The 21,151-nt window shown below is 40.8% G+C and overlaps 1 protein-coding gene across 7 annotated transcripts in view; it reads right to left on the bottom strand.

Annotated features, from left to right (window-relative positions):
• APBB2 (amyloid beta precursor protein binding family B member 2) overlaps positions 1–21,151 on the bottom strand; it is a 166,931-nt gene that overhangs the window by 110,853 nt on the left and 34,927 nt on the right. For all 7 annotated transcript variants that reach the window (XM_041402727.1, XM_041402731.1, XM_041402732.1 and 4 more), the window contains one exon: positions 1,023–1,111. The gene's annotated coding sequence lies outside the window, so the exon portion shown is untranslated. The remainder of the gene's footprint in view (positions 1–1,022; positions 1,112–21,151) is intronic.

Below are 21,151 nucleotides of genomic sequence, written 5' to 3'. Positions count from 1 at the left end.
TAAATCAATGTCTAGGTACTAGCATTTATCTTCTCTCTGCATGTTAACTAACCAGCTAAAGAGGAAACCTACAAGGTAAGAGTTTGCAGCTGTGCATCCCACAAGTACAGTAAGAACTTAAGGCATGTGTAAGATTTGCTCAGTGGCTGACAAGGCTGGCATACAGCTGGAAGCTCTGCCAGGTCACCGCAATCCATTAGGATGCACTAAGTAACACCCTTGTAAGGATCACATCAGCAAAAGCCCTAAAGAGTGCAACTGCATTTCAGAAACTTGGAAAGGCAATAGTGATGGAAAAAACTTCCTGCCTCTATCAGCAAACAGTGCAGTCTCTCCACAAGGCTCTGTTAGTACAACTACTTGTACAGCACAGACCAAGAGACATGCTTAGCCCAAGTCGTCCAGCTAACAGCACTTGCTTTGTGGGCAGACAGTTCCAGACTTCTCACATGCCTTATTTCAGAAGAAAAGAAACCCTGCTGGCTTGCCAGGTACTGGGAAATACATCCCCAGCCTGGTAAATTCATGTGAGAAGGAAGGGAAAGCCATAACAACAGGTGCTGCTGGGGAGCATGACAGCAGATAACCTCTCCACACATGCAGCCTCACCTGGAGTCACAAAGCTCTGTGCTGTGGGCCTCCCTCCCTCTCCAAGACCCACAGAGAACCATGTGGATACATCACAGGAGGCTGCACAGAACACTGATATCCAGCACAGGTGTCTACATTAACAGACAGCATTACTGTGAAACACCTCTGCTCAGTACAGCTTTTTCCCACATGAGGTGTTACCGTACAGCTAATCTGCAAAAATGGATACACCAAGAACTCTTGCTGGAGTACTAGAAAAACTGGACTGCCACTGTTCATAATGTCATGATAAACAATGCACGTGCTGCATAGAAATACAGGTACCTCCAGTCTCTGTGCTGAAACTTCAGTGTTTAAGACATGAGACATGAAAGGTTCAGAAAGAGTGCCCCCACCCTAGAGGATCCCCAGACATGGAGCAGGTTACTCACTCTTCCCAGCTCCTTGTGGAAAGCCTGTACAAGAGCACCAAGTTCTGGAGCACCAGCACCCACTCTGGTCACTGCAGAAATCAGGCAAGCTGCAAAACAAAACCAAATCACATATTTTAATTTATGAGGAGTCAAGAGGGATCAATGCAAACTACTGATCTTGCAGAGATGCAGGATACCAGAAGAAGCAGCAGGAGCCTGGGAATCAGAGGAGCACTGACCAATGACTGAGTAACCCAAGCCTTCAGTTTACATCCTTAAAGCCATCCATGCCCTACAACGTGCACACAGGAGAACTAAAAGCAGAACAGAGGATCCCTGCTTCACAGTGCAGGGATCTTCCCAAACCTAGCAGGTGTCACTACCTGCTGCTGGACTATGGCAGCTCAGGTATGTAAGAGACACACTGCAAAGCACACTTTAAATTCTCTCTCTCTCTCCCACACTGCAACACAGAGCTGCAGTTTTCCCCTGCACAAACACTGAATATCATGAAGAAAATTAATCCAGATGACAGGCATGAGCCCAAGTTATGAAAAAGCAGCAAGAAATGCTCAGTAAACAATAAGTTCATAAAGAACCATGTTTTCAATTATGCTTGCATTCAGTAGACATCAAGTATATGATTTATTTTTGCAATGTCAGTACACTGCATCACAGTCATTTCACCCCAGCAAGTGGTTACATTAATGCTGTGGCATTTAGTACTGAAAAATATACATGTATTTTTCAGTACCAAATGCCACAAATATACCAAAATATATATAAAACCTCACACAATGAGGTTATCCTCCCATCCAAAGATGCTCCAGCAGCAGCAACATATCTGTCAGTCAAACCATGTTCTAGGATTCAGGGTGGTGTTCAACTTTCTGTTTGTTCCCCCATGTGAAGAAAATAAATATGCAAGACCAAAGATACAAATCTCATCAGCTGTAGAGCTTATATAATATTTTTTTTCTTTATTAAAGCAAAAGCCAGGCTAAATCAAGCCAAATTATATTCCATTTTAAAGAGAGGTTTATATTTTTCTTTGTTCTTACAGAAATCCAAGAACTATAAATCCTAGAAAGCTGAGGCAAAACAGATGATTTACGAGAGCTAAATACATTCTTGCTAAAAATATATTTGTCCTTTGAAATTTGGAAATAGAACTTTTTAAAGCTAGATAAAAAGTAATTTTAAAATATAAAGTTTAAAAAAATCAAGAAAACATACTCACTTTATTTTTAATAATAAATTTTACTTCAAAAAAAGTTTTTCAGGAAGAAAACATACCAATGCTCATTAAACTAATATTCTAACCCAATTTAGCACGTTTGTGCACTTCTGTATCAGATGACCAGATTTCAGTATTCAAGAGAGAGGAAAGAAAAGAGGGAGAGAAAGAAAACACACGTGTTATTAAAACCTTCCTACCAGGAAAGCCAAGAAAGCAGCAAGTTCCTGCTGAGATACATGGGTTTATATAAACAAAACTTTCTGGGTCAAGTGCTGAGACCCCAAACATCTTCACAGGCTGAGCATACATGCCAGCTTTTCCAAATAATTTAAAATTATTTCTTCCCAACATAGTAAAGAAGATGCATCTGTCTGTCATGGCATTGCCCTTTTTATAATTGTTTTCATGTCATATATCAAACTTTTAACCACACCTGGAGGAACTGCAACTGAAACAGTAATCAATTCAATAAGCTCCAAGATAATAAAATAATTTCAAACTCAAAATCTTTTTACTCCTGGAAGGAGACAGTTTTTTGACACAAACTAAGATAAGGTCAACTGCCAGTTCTGAGATCAGAGGAAAGCCTGAAATACAAAATACAGGTCTCAAAGGTAGGAATCACCAGCCTCTTCAACAAAACAGCAGATAGAAAATTGCAAAACAAAGTTTCATTAACAGATATTTGACCTCTGACCAAACAGGATCTTAACACTGATGGCATAAATTCCTGAAACTGTGCTGCCACACACCCAACATTTTGCCACACACCCAACATTTTCTATTTCCCAGCTGAGAATCCACCACCCTGAGTGTTTTTCCTTTCCTCTGAATCCTGCTGAAAATGTTCACTTCTCCACCCACATTTTTACCACATTGCCTGCCTTGAAAATTGGCAGACTTGAAAATGAAGAGAGGAATCTTTTTTCATCCTGTTTATAAATCTTCATATTTCAAGAAAGGCTTGGATAGTCAACAGTGGAGCCAGCTCAGCCTCCCAGACCTATGCAAGCAGCAATAACTCATTTAGGGCATTATTAAAAGTAGCAAATTGAAAGGCAATAGCATGCAGGCACTGATACCATTAGTAGAGAAGTCATTAGCAAATGTTTAACGCTCACAGATGACAAAATAGTAAAATAACATTACCATTACTGAAATAAACAACTGGCTGTTTGTGGTAATAGTAGGTACATGTTTAAAAAGTTAAATTGTCCTTATTTTCTTCTTTTGTAAAAATGGGGTGATAGCTACATATATTAGAAATGGGTTTTCTGGGTACTTAGATTTCCATAGGACCCAGACTTGTAATCCTGTCTTCACCTAGCCTAAGAAAGAAGTGATGTCTCAGAAGCCAGTGTGAAACCTGATCTTGAACACATTACAGAATTACAGCTAGAAACAATAAAACCAAACAGAAAAAACCAAACAGCATAGAAAAAAATTGAGAGTTATTGCTCTTCCTGAGAAGCTAGAGCAAAACATACTTTTGCACGTCTCAAAACAAGACAGACTTCTATCTGATAGACTGCCCATGGATTTGTAACATTTAAACTCAAGCCAAATCTACTTTCTTGAGGTTTAGCAGGAATTTACCAACCTAGGAATCACTGCAGCTTTTTCCTTCTTCCCCACTGCAGCTTGTGCCTGGTGGGTTCCTGCTAACAGCTAAGAAAGTAGCTGGTTTTACAGCTTTCCTTTCCAAACACCAAATTTCAGCTGGAGCCATTCAGTACCAAAATCAGTTCTATACTTTAGAAACTCCTTCCCCTGAAGCACACACACTAGATAAACACTAAGTCGCTCAGCAATAGCATTGTATTTTTCTTTTTGTCCTTATATAACAAAATAACCTGCAGTTAACCAGCAAGATCTTCAGATGTTTCTGTTGACATTGAATGAGGAACTCTGATTTAAATCCACTTACATCTAAAAACTGACATAAAAAATCAAATATATTAATCAACTGTTTTCCCCTACCCAATGGGCAAATGCTTCTCAGATGGGCAGCAGAAAAGAGTAGCCACACTGAACCTGGGGGTGGCATATCTGTCCAGGGAGAGCAGCAGATAGTCTTCCACTTCTTCACACTGAAAGCTCATTCTATATGAAAATAAATCCATCTACTTGAATCAGGGAATACACATTCTAAGAATTCTATCACTCTGGAGCACTCCTCCTGTATCCATTACAGTAATAGCTATATATTGATATTGGACTGCAATCCTGTCTGTTGGGCAGAATGAAAAGGTGCAAAAGTCAGTAGGAATCCAGTTGCTCTGGGAAAAATAACTACAGACTTCACAACTCCTGCACTTTTAGACTGGAAGCACAGTTATGAACTCGTGTGAGATTCAGGTTATTACATATGTACAGAATTCATCATACAGATCTGAGTGAACTTTATCAGAACAAAACTGGTGACAGTTTTCATACTGCAGCTTCCTCTGGGCATGCACAGACATGCAGACATGCCACATTCACGTTATCAGACTGGGAGCTCTGCCTTAAATTGTCTTTTAAACAGCAATCCCAGGATCCTACACACCCCTCCATTAAAATTCACCTCTTCTTCCAATCTCTTAATAGAAGAAAGAAGTCATCCAATGTAACATCAATAATTAATAAGTACAGCATGGCCATCTATTTCAGGGATATATTTTTCTCTTTCCTTCTAGAAAGTACATTAAGAGTGTCTAACTTCAGTCCATCAGACAGCCTCCCAGTAAGCCTCACGCAACCACCCCAAGCACCCGGGCTGCTGGGGTTTGTTCCCAAAAGGAGAAATGAAGAGCTTCATTTTTTATGAGGCTTCCAGGGGTCTTAGTCTGGAAATAGTACAAAGACAAACAAACCTCAACAAAACAGCCTGACAATCATGGGGGACTCATATAATATAATGATGGCTAAAAAACTCATTGAAGATGGGGTGGAGAAGGCTGCTGTCACACCCCAAGATTTCCCTGACACTTTCAGCATTTACCTTTTTCTACATCCTATCTTCTTTGGCAGCTGTTTTTGCAGAATCCACAGAAAGAAGCACCAAACACATTAATTCACTTACTGCCCTAGGGGGCCAAAAGGAAAATTGCATCACTTAGATGGTTTTACCTTCCCAAATTTTTGAAGGGCAGGAAGAAGCATTTCACAACTAGTGGATAAAACACAGAAATGCACATGGCACTGTTTTATTCATGAACCGTGACAAGTCAAATGAAACTGAAGAGATTTGGTTTTCCACTATTGGAAGGAGGGTCCCTCTCTTCCCCTCCCAGGTTAAAAAGCATATTCTGGACACCCTCCTGGAAAGGGCAGGTGAAGATCTCGGGTCCTCCTGGGACATGGGCAGGTGTCCTTTGCTCTGTGCTCCCCACAATGAAGACTGACTGGGGTCACTGCAGAGGAGACTGAGAGGAGGGAAAGTCTCAATATGCTCAGGATCTCCTCCCTTCATTTTTAGTGCTCAGGTCTCCTCCCTTCATTTTTAGTGATTCTTTTATTTAAAAATATCCAAAGCAGATATTGAAATGTAGTTTTTGTTCTTCCTTTTAAGGTTTTGATCAGAAGGTGGCACATGTGGGTGGGACGACAACATTTATGCCACTCTGGCCCAAAATTGTATTTTCGTTTCAGCAAATCCTCCTCACCATTGCCCTCAAAACACTTATGCAGACCTTCACATTGCCAGTGATTGCTCCCAAACACCAGGGTATTACTTCAGTTCTCTGGCTGCATGACTTACTGCTCTTCTCAAGTCTTATTGAGAAAATCTTACTGCTTTTCTCAAGTCTTATTGCTGAACTGTGCTGCACAGACACCAAAGCAGAAGAAAGCAAAGCACTGGCTGACACTGCAGTAGAAATAATCTTCAGCCTTGGCTGACATCTCCCAGCGCACAGCATAGGCTTCAGCTCACATGGTCCCGTCGTATTATGCACTCCACAAAGCCCACTTTGAATTGTGTTCTGCCACTATAGTTACACACAAATCATATTACCTCACCATTAAAAACTTTCATGGGAATACCCTACACTTACAGCCTGAGAGAATTGGTATTTTCACTGGTGAGTAATTCACCTTCCTAAGGGTGAAGCAGACAGCCAGGGCAAGGAGCTGTTCCAGAGAGATGTGCTGCTCTGATGTGAGGTCTCAGCGCACATACATCCCATGTGCAAAAGCCACTGGAATAGGGACAGCTCAGAAACATCCAGAACAGCTCCAGCACTTCAGGGCCCTGCCTGAAGCAGGTTTGCAATGCGCTGAGCATCATCCCAGCAGCACAATGGAGCCTTCTATCCCCCTTCCTGTCCCTAAGTCCACTCCTCTCCAGCTTTCAGTATCACTGCAATCATGACTCACAACAAGAACCTGCTAGTACAGAACTGTCTGAGCAAACATCTGGGCTGAGGCTGACAGTCTCTGGGATGTTATGCCAAAAGCACAGCACGATCAGCGCGGGTACGTTATCATTCAACAGCAACTCTTCAATCAAGTACCACTGCAGCATGTTTTCCCCCCAGCAATCAAGCCATATTTTCTGTTTCCTCATCTGCCCTGACCCAAATTTTAGAGCTCACAAAAGCCCAACACACAATTTGATGATAGCACTTCAGCAGCAAAACAAGTGTGCTTTGAAAACACTTAAGCAGCTGAGTTAAAAAGAATTTTAAAAACCTTAAAAGTTGAAATAAAAACTTGAATCAATATTTGAAAACAAAGCAGTCTGGAATTTCTCTCAAAAAATCTGATTCTTAGCACAAGGGGGTGCAGCACAACTAGCTGAACAATTTTTGAATATATTTTAGGAATAACTTTCACACAGGCATCATATTTTGAAGAAGGAATTGAAAGCCAATGTATGTGACAGAGACCAACCGTGAGGGTTAGAATGCTCTTCCATCAGCTGCCTAGGGAGAAAACCATCTCTGTGACTTCTGAGCAGACACACCATACTTAAGACCAGGTTTTATCTGTCACTTACAGACCTGTGGGTGATAAGTATTCAGGTCACACACACACCTCTTCTGTAGCAACCCACAGCACAACTATTCATGTGATAAACACCCACAGCACAGTAGAAGCTAGAGGCAATGAATAATGCAGGAGATCCAGTCACTCTACCACATCGCATACCCATGGGATATGGAGGCAGCATTTTAACTTAAGTCATCCTTCCCCCTCCAGGGCGCAAGCATGCTCTTTGGTAATTCTCTCTCCACCTCAGGTTCTGTATGTACATTAACAAGTCAAACCCAGCAAACCAGGACAAGTAGTTACAGAAGAAATAGGGACACAGAAATGCAATGCACCCTCTCACAAGATCACATTAAAATATTACATCATCTGCTCAGCTCAAGAGCTCCACAAACCAGGAACAGTTTCCCTGAAAAGGCAGTCCTTTGTTGACACTTCCCAAGAGATGTACTTTCTCACCACTAAGACAATAATTTCTCAAAGCATTAGCTAAACTAAGATAAATTAAAACAGAGCCACACTCAGCCTTCACTTATAACTCTGCCTGAATGAAGACAGGCTATTAAATGCACACTGCAAAGCTGAAAGAAAATCTGAATTTGCAAGTCCCCTCTTTAATAAGGCATTATCACATATGCTTTAGGTACAAATTCTCCCAGTAAGTCACATAAGTTACTAATTCCTATTCTGAATACTATTTCCACTGTATAATTCTCCACAACTGCTCTTGATGTTCTTCAGTACTTTCCACAGATTATGCTGCACACAACAAAGCGTTCCATCTTAGAGCATCCTCGAGACCCACCACACCAGGGCAAGGCACAGAGATAACAGATATAATGACACAAGGCACTTGGCAGTGCCACCTTGGCTTCTCTTGGCACACTCTGCCTTTCAGTGTCCCGCTTAGTCAGCCACTCTGCCAGCACACCTGGCCTTCACACAGCTTTTGCCTTGGCCTGGGCATCCACTCACGCTGCAGATTTAATATGTCGTTGGAAGGGCACATCTCTGTCTCACATCTGTGTTGTTGCATGCTATTTCTTTTACATTATTTTCATATGCCCAAGAAAATCTGTATAGGAAAGCTGATGCAGCAAGAGAGCACACTGCATTCATAATGCCCAGACATTAGACTGCATGCCTAAAATGACTGCACTAAAAAGAAAAAAGAGACAGAATAAAGGCTCATGTCTCTCTCCAGTTTCAGTCATAATCAACTGTAATGATGCTGTTACAAGACCTCATCATTTCAGCTTCAAAGCTAGCTAAAAGGCAGAGAATTTTTACCTTCAACAACATGTACTAACAGAAATCATACTGATTCTGCACACGAGGGCAACATATTCAAAACTTTTTTGCCTATATGTGCTCAGTTGTAAAAAGGGATCATCTCGTCTTCCTTACAAACTTCTCTGTCACTCTGGTTTCCTGTGGGACAAAATTAAAAAAATATTACAGCGCTTTTTTGCCCTGCACCAGAAGACCTTATGCAAGCCTTTGAAAGGTTTGGAACAGACCATTGCATACATACTTAATAGAACAGGTTTGATAGCTATTTATAGTAGTGTTTCTGCCTTAATTCTATCTCCATCACCTCAAATATAACAACTGTTGGGGTTTGGGGGCTTTTGGGTTGGTTTTTTGTTTGGTTTTTTAACAACACAGGGTCGGATAGTACTTGGATTTATTTCTTGCTCACAAGAACTGGTGGTTAAGAGAAAAAATGTTTGCTTAGCTTTTTCCTTTATTAATCATCATTGCTGGTGAGCTGACTCACTACCTAGGAAGTAAAAATATTTTATCAGTTGTTTTTTCACTCAACACTACAGTTCTAGTGCTATGCAATATTTTCTCAATTCACTACCTATGATAGGGAGCCCTATTAATGGTGCAATCACCTGATGAAAAGAATGAGATTAGTTTTCCAATCATCTTCAAACAACATGCTCACATTTTTCCTACTGTCTTAAAAACTCCTATGAGGCCAAAGCTCTTATCTACATTTACTTCTACTGGTTTTACTGTCTTTTTTTTTTTTTAAACCAACTTGGGGCCTCTGATAGAAAAGATCCTGCAGTTTCTCCTGAGAAAATGATAATTAACTATTCTAGAAACAACAGGAAAAAATACTTGTTCCAGGGAAGAGAAATTGGGAAGATAGAAGATACAAACTTATCAGGTACAGAAAGGTCCAGAGAACCACAACTCAAAGAAAAAACTCCAAGAATGGCTGTCACATGACAAGAAATTTGGTACTCACATGCCAGAGAAGCAGGTCCTGTATCCTACATTTGCATCCTGCATGGACCAATGAATTCCCATGTTTCCCAGTATGACCCAAACTGCAGAACAGCATTAACTATGCCTTTACCAAAAGCTATACCAAGTTTACTTTACCATCCCATTGGCTTCAAGAGTTTATTCCTCTAAGCTGAGGAATAGCTTGCATTCTACCCTGAAACATGCAAGCATACTCATAATTTTTTTGAAAACATTTTTTCCAACAATTGCAGACAAACACCAGATCCAAACAACCACATGCCCTAGGACTGCAATCAGCAATTCTACCTAAAAAAAAATAAAAATAAAAGGCATTTCTCAGTAAAAACTTCTGCTCAGGCATGATGGCACCTCCAAGAGCTACTATGCATGCTCACAAGTCTGATGTGACATTTAGTCATAAAATAAAAAAAAAAAAAAAGAATCCAGTATTGGTTAGGAAGCTTTTCCAAAAGACAACCACTTTAAAAGAGGTTTATTTAACAGACGAGCAACAGTCATACTGCAGAACAATTATTACCTGTATCGCTTTGCCCAAAATATGTTCATTTATGTTCTTTCCAAGATCTCCACTCCTAAGGTTTTAAGACCTACATTTTTATTAACAAGTGTCATGTTTCTGTTTATTTTTAAAAATAAGCTCATTTACAAAACACATGAGAAGCATCTATGTCTGTATTCAATCAACAAGGTTTTAAATTAATTTCCTCTTGAATTGAAAGGAAATTTTCCTACAGGACATCTCACACACTTAATTAAGCAGCCAAATGGTTATATTTATGCATCATGTCAACACTAGAAAGTCAACCCACAGAAATTAAGAATTCACTTCAATATTGCAGACTCTTCAGTAAAATAGCCTGCACATTGCCATCTCAGAGCAGACCTGAATTAAGCAGCTGTTACCAGATGCTCCAAAAGGAAGCAATCAAATTCCCTAATAATTCCTAACTAATAATATTGCCCTGCTCTAGCTCACTTAGATCCCTATCATTTCTGGCTATGAATTAAAACCTCCTGTCATCTCTCTGTTTTATCTAAGGCCTCAATTGCAGAGAATTACACTGAATTTCTTCCAATTTATGCAGACCATCCTTGTCAGTAAGAAACCAAGGGGAGTCAAATATAACCACAGTGAGAGGAATCTCATCTCTCAACACAGTGTGCCCAAATTGATTTTAAGACAGAATAAGAAGTAGGGTTTTTACTCCCCAAAGACTGCCCTGGATGTGCACTGCAGTGCTTTGTCCTAGCATTTCAAGAATGCCAGCCATGTTTAGCATTTTGCTTGGAGGTACTGCAGGAATGTAGGGTCAGCAGTAGCCACAGGTGGTCAAATTTACTCAAAACAGTTAAGTTAATCAGTACAACAAAAAAATGTAACCTCTTGAAGAGAGACAGATAGCTTCCAAAATGAGCACTGACAAAGACTAGAAGCTGGCTTGGACAGGACAGTTCTGGGGCTGTCTGTGTAGTGATCCTCTCTGGCTAAACTGTGACAAAAGATGTAAGGTATTATAAAATCAAAAAGAAGGTGCTCTACAACAAGAAGCAAAGCATATGATAGAACAAATTGAACTGAAATGCTGATAAAGGCCTTGAGGAAGCCTCCAGTAAATCAAAGGAAATTCAGGGACTGAACCTAGACTGAGGTCTGTGCCACAATGGAAAAATAAAATTCAGAACTCCTTGTGTTCAAAAATAATTTTCCTCACAGGTCACCTCCAAATGGAACTTGTTAGTGTTCAAGTGCAGAACTACAGCTCTAGGAAACAAAATCACTGACCAGTCACACACCATGGCGGAACACAGACAGCTGAAATGGAACCACCTGAAAGTCAAAAACATGAACATTCTCCATCAGACCCTTCAAAACCTAAATGATGCCAGAAGTGGCTAGAAAGCAGTATGTGAAGTAAGCATCTACAATCTCTGCTGAAGTCACAAATGGCAAGAACAGTGACTCCCATTTTATAACTCCAGTTTACCCACCTGGGAAGCTGGTTATTCTCAGAGCTACTGAGGAAGAACTAGCAGCTGCAAGACTTCCTGTCAGAGATAAGAGTGTGTGTATGTGTCTATACATACGTACAAGTATGCATGTGATTGGACACAGGCACACACTTTACATGCCTGTAAGACCAGCTAACTCAATTTAAAATTAACTTATTCCCATAGTTAAAAGCAACAGTGAAATTTAGTATTATAATTAAGCTCAGTATAAATTGGAAATATGCAAAAACAAGAGCTGGAAGAGTCTTTAATTTCATGCAGGCAAAACTTAAATAAGAACACAGTCCCAGACTAAACAAGTTAAACTCCATGTAGGAACAGGCAGTGCTCACAAGCAATCATTTTATGTACATTCAGCTGCAGAAAGTAAAAGTCAGAGCTGCTGTTCCACAGCCAGCAGAGTGATAGTAACTGTACAGTTTTACACCTACAGTGATTTAAGCCAACTGTCCTTTTCAGCAGCACTTGGCCTTCAGATGGGCTCCACCTCCTCATCCCAGAGACAGGGTCACAAAGATCCATCTTCTTCGAGGGATTTAGTTTTGAGCTGGGTCCTCAAATTGATCAGATTGGACAGGGGGCCACAAGAATGCCAGAGATGAGGAGATGGCATGTTGTAATAGCTTGAAGAAGATGGACTGACACCCTTAAACAGTTGCTGTTAACAGCTTTTAAAACATTAATTTTCGAGCAGTCCAAAGTGATGTAAAACCATGCCCATAATCTTTCACCACGCATTTCAATTTTGTTGAAAGATGTCACATCTGGCACATGTGACAGACCAGGAGCACTGCCAGCACTAATGGTTTGGATGACACGTGTAACCAGTGTGCTCAACTCTTCCCTGGTCACTCTGTTTTTTCAGTACTGTTTAAAAATAGAAAGAAAAAAAAAAAACAACAAAACTTAAATTTAATTGGGGTAACATCAGAAGCTTACAGAAATCCACACATCCTGATCTAATTTCAGCACAGACAAATAGATCATCCTCATTGTCTGAAGGATAAATAGCTGGCCCAGGGACAGACCTGCTCCTTGCAATCTGGGAAAGACAGGGAAGGGTGATCCCAGCATCAGTCACGCAAAAGCCTCCTCCAAGGATCTAGAAGTTTCTGGCATTTGCTGCCCACAGTAGCAAGCATTTTAAAAGAAATACCTCATGTCAGAAACATCAGCCAGGCTGGGCAACACCCATGAGTCCTGGGAGCTTCAGCAGATGCAGGAGACAGAGTACAACAAGCAGCCACCAGGTTTCACTTGGAGAAACATCACACAAGTCCCCTTACGCTGGATACCTGGTCAGAGAAGCATTTACCTGACAGAGATGACAGTGCTCCTGCAAACTGAACAGTTTATGCAACATCTGCAATAGTATTAGAGTAGAAACAAAGACAAAGCTTGAGAAAGCACCAATTACTATAGTTCAAAGGCAGCTGAAGTTAAGAAAATGTAACAGAAACCAGGGAAGTGTTCTGCCACAAAGGTATTTTCAATCACAATATTTAGGCATAACTTAAATCAGTGAAGAATGCTTTGGTGTAACTGAGGGGAAAACTTTGCTCATAGCAGCAATTAGCAGACAAAAACTTACAAATGAAATCAGTGGAGCTAAGATTCTGTACCCTGTACTCATAATTAAGATCAGTGGCTTTTTTGCATTTCTTTTTCATTACATATTCATTCAGCCAGGAATTCATAAAATCTTTAGACATATGAATGTACAAATAAATAATTTCTTAAAATAATTTTCCATATAATATGCCAAGACAGCTATCTGTTTAAAAACCTTGACTTGAGAGGATGCCTTAAAATTCTCAGTGTCCATGCCAGTCATCTGATCTCCTGGCATATTTATTACCAATCATCTTTCTAACTTATACTGTTTCTGTCTGTACTTTCAACAAGCAACTTGTGAACTATCTTAGAGATAGTCTGCTAAAAGAAATAAAAAGTCAAACCTATTTCTACTTAGAAAAAAAAAATTAAATTCCATAATTACTAAACCACAGGCATGCTGCTATACGTTTAAACCTTAACAAAAAGGATTTTTTAAAAAAAACAGTTATTGCTATTCAGCAAGCATTCCTATAACACAGGTTTTACTGCTCATCTTTTTGCAAGATTACTGTACTTAAGCACCAGAGAATACTTTTAAGAGCTCACCATACTCAATGAAACACTACTCCAGAAGATAAAGCCCTAATTAGAAATACCAGTATGCAAAACTCACACTGCAGAGCTTGTTGACTGGCAGCAGAGCATTAGATTACTACATCCTTCTTTCTTGGTCATCTCACAGGCACATGAGGAATTATGTTTAAATTTAACACAATTCTGATGTGGCTGGTACAGTCAGCAAAAGCACAGCCTCCAAACTGAAGAGAATGGAGTCGCTAAATTATGGCAGACCAGGGTATCTGACTACAGTGCTCTAGTAACTGTGCCAATTCTGTGAATCCTGACAACCAGGAAAGAGACTGTGCTTTCTATAAGCTAAATAAAGATTTCTATTATGATGGCTTAAATAAAACAGACCCCAAGGGAGGAAATAAATGTTGCCCAAGTCATCTGGCATGTTTACTCTCCTCAGGTACAACAGACAGTGACCCTCCCAGACCGGAGACAGCATTTCCTTGCCAGGGCCATGTCCACTTCCCCCCTTGGTAAAGAACACCTTTAAATAATTTTAATTCTGCCACTGGCCTAGTTTCAGCATGTGTTCTGATGTCTTATTTGTAATTGCTAATGCTTCTCAAAAATAGAGAGGCTATCAGATAATAAAACATTACCCCAAACCATCTCTTGTTACTGATTCTGAGACAGAACAATGCTGTCATTAAAATGAACAAAAAGACTTCTGAAGGCATAAGTTTTAAAGAAAATTACAATCCTCTTTTCCCTCAAATTAGTATATTTTGTTCCAAAGCCAGGTCTCTGTGGGGGGACTGACACTGACTGCATGCCAGATGCACACCAAAGCCATTCTATCACTGACCTCCCTAACAGCACAGGGGAGAGAAAGCTCCAGGATCAAGATATGGATAGGGGGAGATCCCTCACCAATTAACCGTCATGGACAAAACAATCTCCACTTGAGGAAATTAATGTAATTTATTGCCAATCAAATCAGAACAGGGAAATAAATCAAATTGAGAAAAAATCAAATCATCAAACACCTTCCCCAATCCCTCCCTTCTTCCCAGGCTTAACTTTACTCTCATTTTCTCTACCTCCTTCCCACAGTGGTGCCGAGGGACTGGAAATGGGGGGTGAAGTCAGGTCACCACACGTTGTCTCTGCTGCTCCTTCTTTCTCAGAGAAGGACTGCCCACATTCTTGCCCTGCCCCAGCACAGGTCCCACCCCCAGGAGACAACACCCCACAGACTTCACCAGCCTGTGCCCTTCCAAGGGCTGCAGTTCTTCACGGACTGCATGGGTCCCTGTCCCCAGGGCTCAGTCCTTCAGGCACAGGCTGCTCCAGCATGGGTCCTTCACCAGGGCACAAGTCCTGTCAGCAAACCTGCTCCAGAGTGGGCTCCTCTCTCCACAGCACCACAGGTCCTGCCAGGAGCCTGCTACAACATGGGTCTCCAATGAGGTCACAGCCTCCTTCCTCCTTCAGCCATCTACATACTCCAGCATGGGGTCTTCCATGGCTGCAGGTGGATCTCTGCTCCACCATGGACCTCCATGGCCTGCAAGGACACAGCTGCCTCACCAGGGCTGCAAAGGAATCTCTCCTCCAGCACCTGGAACACCTCCTCCCCCTCCTTGTGCACTGCCCTTGGTGTCTGCAGAGCTGTTACACATATTCTCACTACTGCTAACATATGGCTCCCATATTAATGGTAACACATTCTCACTCCTATCTTCTGCCTGCTACTGGCGCTGCACAGAGCTTTTTACACCCATATCTGCTATCCCAAAGGTACTACCACCATCATGGATGGACTCAACCTTCACCTGTGGTGGGTCCCTCTTGGAGCTGGTTGGCATTGGCTGTGTTTGACGTGATGGAAGCTCCTGGCAGCTTCCACAGATGCCACCACTGTAGCCCTCCACTACCAAAATCTTACCATTGTACCCAAACACAGGCACACAGAGGCCCAAGGTGCTGCCAGCCCCCCCAGGCAGCCCAGGCTGTGCCCAGTAACCACATTTGCCTTCTCCTACCCTTTCTGAACTCCAGTGCCATCCAACAAGTGAGAAGCCAAACTGTACTGACACTGCAGATAGTCTAGCATCTAGTTTAAAACTTCATACTTAAACAAAGGGCATTGCCTGTAAATACAAACACACAGCATAGCAGTCTGCTCTTTCCAAACATATGCTGCATTTTCTCCAGCTGAGAGGAAAGGGCTGATTTTAAATAGTGACTGAAAATTTTCCTTATAATTTTTCATTCTAAAAGCACAACTGTTGCTTTGCAATGAACATCAATTTTCTGACGCATAAAACAAGACCAATGGCATAATTTAGGCCAACTTAGTCAAAGGTTGTCTTTGCCTGACAAAGATAAAAAATAACAAACATTTTTAACAAACACTGTACTGCCTTTACATGCTTAGAGCAAATGAACTTCCTTTAAAAAAGAACTGTTTAAAACACTTTTCCTCCAGTTCGTCTATTACTCCAGCAAAGCTTATTCTAAATGTTACTGAGTAAATAACATCTAGAAACTGCATCTAAAGAAATCTCACACACACACACATCATTTCACTGCAGACATTCTCCATGACACACAGAGTAGCTTATTCACCAGTACATAGATACAATAGGACCCTGTCCACAGGAAAGGTGGTAATCAGGTTTTATGTAAAAAGAAAAAAAGCGGTGGTGATTACTGGAGGAAATGAAACATAAGAACAGTTATTACAGTTTGGAAAAGACAGACACTTTAAAGGTTTTGAACAAGTGATTTTATTTCACTTGATAGTGAAAAGATCAGACCCTTCTTTTACACTTAAAACCTGCTTCTCAACCCTCTGTTTCCTGTTCAGAGATGTGCTTTTAGCAAGGATTATGTTGCCTTTATTTGCACAACAAGAGAGAATATCAAAAATGACAACAAACCTTAGGCTCCTTAGGCTGAATCACCCACACTCAAGTACAGTAAAAGCAAACACTTGCAACCATACAGATGCATTAATTAGGATACAACTTCTGTTATATGAGCATCAGTATTTATTATTTACCTATCAGTTGAACCAACATCATTTACAAGATTTCTTTAAAATAAACCATTGGAAAATCATAGCTGAGGCTAAACACAGAGTAACAGCCCAGAGATCTAGGATTTTATTTTGCTACTTACAGGGAGAGAGGCCTTGTACAAATTGCTTAAGCCCATAGTAGTTTGGTTTACAAAATTACTTAAAATCACAACTACCATATGTAGTACCTGTGGCTTCTTGACAGGCATCTTAGAACAATCTGGAAGAGAGAATCTGTAACACTCCCTACAAGTGTATTAATAACTTGTTTTGATGCTTGGAGACCCTCAGTTGAGGTATAACCTGTGCACAAAACACAGAGCTGGAGGAGTTCTCTCCATGACTTCCAAACCAGAGAACCATAGCAAGATGCAAAGAAGTGACAAACCAGTAGAGGAGACATGAAAACACACAAAGAAAACCAAAGTGATCTATGACTCACAAATAAAACTATCTCAACAGTCAGAGAAGACTCAAGACTAACCATTCTTACGCCACGGTCCATGGAAGATAAGACAGATCTCCAGGAATTCAGCCAAACCTCCCCACACTAGGCAGGCAAATTGAGTGAAGAACCTACTGTCACCTACTGCTGCAATTTAGCATCTTCTAATATTCTTAACTCCTAATTTCCAAGACAGTAGAGGCTTGCTGAAAGTCTGCAAAACATATCCACAGCCTGTGACAAAAGATAACATGCAAGTAGACACTATTACTAGTAAACATTGGCTGCACTGTTATTTTGTGCTATTATAGTTTCCTTCATTTCAGGCCCTTTACAAGCACCTATATAAAGATTGCTTGTTTTACATGATAAACAAAGGAGCAATTTATGCTAGGTAATAAAAGAACAAATCTATTGTATAACTTCAACATTCCAAGGGATAAGAATAAGCAAGTAATAAATAACTCCATTTGAGTGAAGCCCAAAGTTAATATTAGGATAAATCTTAACTCACAGAAAACCCAAAGGTCTATAGACGCCCCTGACCTCAGTGCATTTCTTCTAAAGCAATCCTTTTAGTTGCTCTGTTTGGTGGAATGCAGCTGTGAACAACAATAAATCTGAGGCTGAACAATTTACAAATACATGTAACTGCTGCACCAGGTCACTAGTGCTCAACACAGCAATCTAAAGGAGCAATTTCCCTCAGCAAGATGCCTCAAAACAGGCCAGGTTTAATCTTCACTCATATTATTGCACTGGTTGAGCTGTGAGCAAACATACAGCAAACTAAGTCAACTTCTTGGTCTGGATGAAGAAACAGAAAAAGCAACTCAAGACTGATCAATAGTTAAGGTGCCATGAATCACTCTTTCCCCTTAGCAGCTACAGGAGAAGTTGCTTGGTGTCCTGCAGGAATAACCCACTCCTTACACGACAACATCTACAATTACTAAATAACAATCAACAGGCTTGTTTTAGTTAAACAACTATCTATTTGTACAGGCTTTTCAAAAGCATCTAACACTGACACAAAGTTCTGTGAAAGGATAAATCTTTCATGGAGAAAGCAGAAGACCTGAGCTCATGCACATCTTGTTTTCTCTGGAGATACTGCTGCTGCTGCAGTATCCCACTTCCAGGTCCAGCCATCAGATATCTGTCAGTGTGGTGACTGACTCAACCCCCACACCACCTGCAGCAGTCTTCCACAGCACAGGAGCTTTATCCTGCTGATGGTTATGCTGGGGAAGGATTAGAAACATTTATTCCTCAAGGTCCATTCATGCTTTGCAGCATTTTCTTTTCTGACAGACATCTGATGTCTGCAAAACTCAAGGCCAAACTAGTGTCAAAGGTCCTTAAACTGGCACTGCAAATAATGAACAAGGAAATTGCACCATGTAATCACAACAGGATAATTAGTATATATGTACTTTGTTAGAGGAACACAAACAGAGTAAAATAGACTCAGTAACCACTTTGCTGCTGGAGGTCCTGTTAGAGGCAAGAGGCAATTTCTCACAGCACTGTCTCTTGAGAGCATGCTGCAGGGATCAGCTGCTTCCTCACCACCCCTGAAAGGAAACCCAGAGGACTAACACCTCTGGGAATTCACACCCACAACACAGGCATAAAACAAGCAATATCTGACTGAGGCACAGATCACAAACAACAGCACTGGTGATATGCACAGCAAGATATTAAGGATTCAAGAGTAGAAAGCTGCATTTTTACCTTCTATGAAACTGAACGGAGATGAATACCCACTACTGCATTTCATGCCTGTCTTTAATTTGGTAACTCCAGCTAGCAAGATAGAACTCCTACCTACTGCAATAAACTCTTAATGTTTCTGAAAATATACAACCCAAGGCACCAAAAATCCAACATCACTGTGCCCTGTGAAAAAACAGAACTACATAAGTTTTGCATCTCTGCAACAAGCAGGTCCTTCTCCCCTTTCATTAGAAATGGTGTAGTTTAGATTTCCAGACTGCTCCTGTTCAGCAGGGCTCCCGCTCACTGGTGCACTCAGCCCACCCTGAGCCTCCCAGACCACGGGAAGCTCAGGGCAACTTTTTCTCTCACATCTCCTGATCTTCCTGTGCCTGGCACCCCTTCAAGCAGCCTCCACAGGGAGCAGGATGAATCCAGGCACTGTATTTAACTCACACTTGGTGATATATAAAATCAAACCACAACACTGGCTGAAACAAGAGGCAGGGCCACATCACACAACATGTGGGGGAAAAAAAACCCCACAAAACAAACTTTAAGAATAAGGATTGTCTCTTCCAGCAGTAACTCACTGGCTTGGCTATAATATTAATTTCATTTTTATTTTCATTTTACTCAGATCCATTTGGCTAAAAGGATGCTTTTCTGTTCATAAGAACTCTTCTCCCAGTGTACCCAAACAGCTGAAGCTCTTTTTCAGAAGTGCTCCAAACTGAACAGATTACAAAGAGCTGCAAGGCTGCAAAGCTGGGTGATTTCACTTTACACTCCAAGTTGTGGCAATTAAAAAATAAACAAATACAGAAATAAGCAGTACTGTTTCTCTGAAAGCTGCATAACTCCACCTTCCCATTCAGCACCCTGTTAAGGCACATCCTGTGTGCTCGGACATGGCTTGTGAGTACTGCCCACTATCACACTGACCTTCCCTGCCAGAAGCTGGGGACTTTTAAACATTTTCTCTTTATTTTCCAACCTTAGTCTAGCAATTATGTACTGTTCTGTGAATCTTTGCTCCTTTGAAAAAAGGGAACATAGCAGAGATAATAGCTACGAGTTGTCCAACACCATATATAAACCAGACATCAAAAAAACATACTATTGGTTTGCAGCTGAAATAGTTTCCAACACAATTAAGTGTATTTCAAGCTACATATTATATTTGTGCATTAAATTATAATTACTTGGGTAACTTAGGTACAACACAACTCTAGTGTTGTATGTAAATTCAACTTTTCTTTACTGTATTAGTGAGAACTCCCTTTAATTTTGATGAGTTAGTACAGGAAAATAAATGCAATGCCATATTAGCACAAATCTAAGGAAAGAATTGCTTAGCTAAATTTCTACCCTCTACTGTTTTTGCAAGCATCTAAAAACACAGCCAAGAATCACGAGAATTGCTGAATATGATTTTTAGAAAGTGGGACATACACACACACAAAAAGAGCAAAATTGCAGATCCATCAAAAAAAAATCACTTGGAGTTCAGGTCAGCTTCTTATCACAAAGGTTTTGTAAAATTACTACTGAAATAACTATTTCTTTTTTGGCAGAACATCAAGAAAAAAGACTTGAAACATCAAAAAAAGCCTCTTAAATAATAAATATGTCCCCCTGATACTTTTGACCTCAAAAGGAAATGGTCTCAGCCATGGTAAATGCTGCCTGCATTGCTCCTCCTCACTTTCAGAGGTACATTCAGACACCAGTCCTCCATAGGAAGTGAAGTGATTTCCCTATGGAGGCACCTCAAGCTAGGCACACTGCTCAGATGACAGCAGCACAAAGGCAAAGCACCTTCTGTGGTCATTTCTGCAGCATGCAGAGCACAGAGCTGAAGGACAGCAACAGACTAGTAGCACCAATGGCACCAAATAATGACAGTCACTGAGGAAGAAGAGCAGACCTCCAAACCCTGCTCTCATGGAGCCTCATCCCATTCATTAAAACAGTATCCACATGTTCCGGACAAATGCCACAAAACCAAGTTCTGCAAAAGCCTCAGCACACACCCAGACAGAAATGCCAACCACCTCATCCCGCCACAGCTGCTGGGGCCAGGTGAGAAGCAGGAGTGGTGAGAAAGGGGGAAAAAAAAAGAAAAATTCAAGAAATCAACACTAATTTCCCCATTCAAAATTGCTGCCTAGTTTTCTCCACACCTGCTCCATAATTTTAAATACCTATTAGACTGCCAACACCCAAGAAGCGGTGCACAGAATGATCCAGTCCAG

The sequence above is a fragment of the Onychostruthus taczanowskii genome, unplaced genomic scaffold (genome assembly GCF_017590055.1).
Source record: "Onychostruthus taczanowskii isolate IOZ18803 unplaced genomic scaffold, ASM1759005v1 scaffold2, whole genome shotgun sequence".
Classification (NCBI taxonomy): Eukaryota; Metazoa; Chordata; class Aves; order Passeriformes; family Passeridae; genus Onychostruthus; species Onychostruthus taczanowskii.
This window is presented reverse-complemented; position numbering and strand designations above follow the sequence as displayed.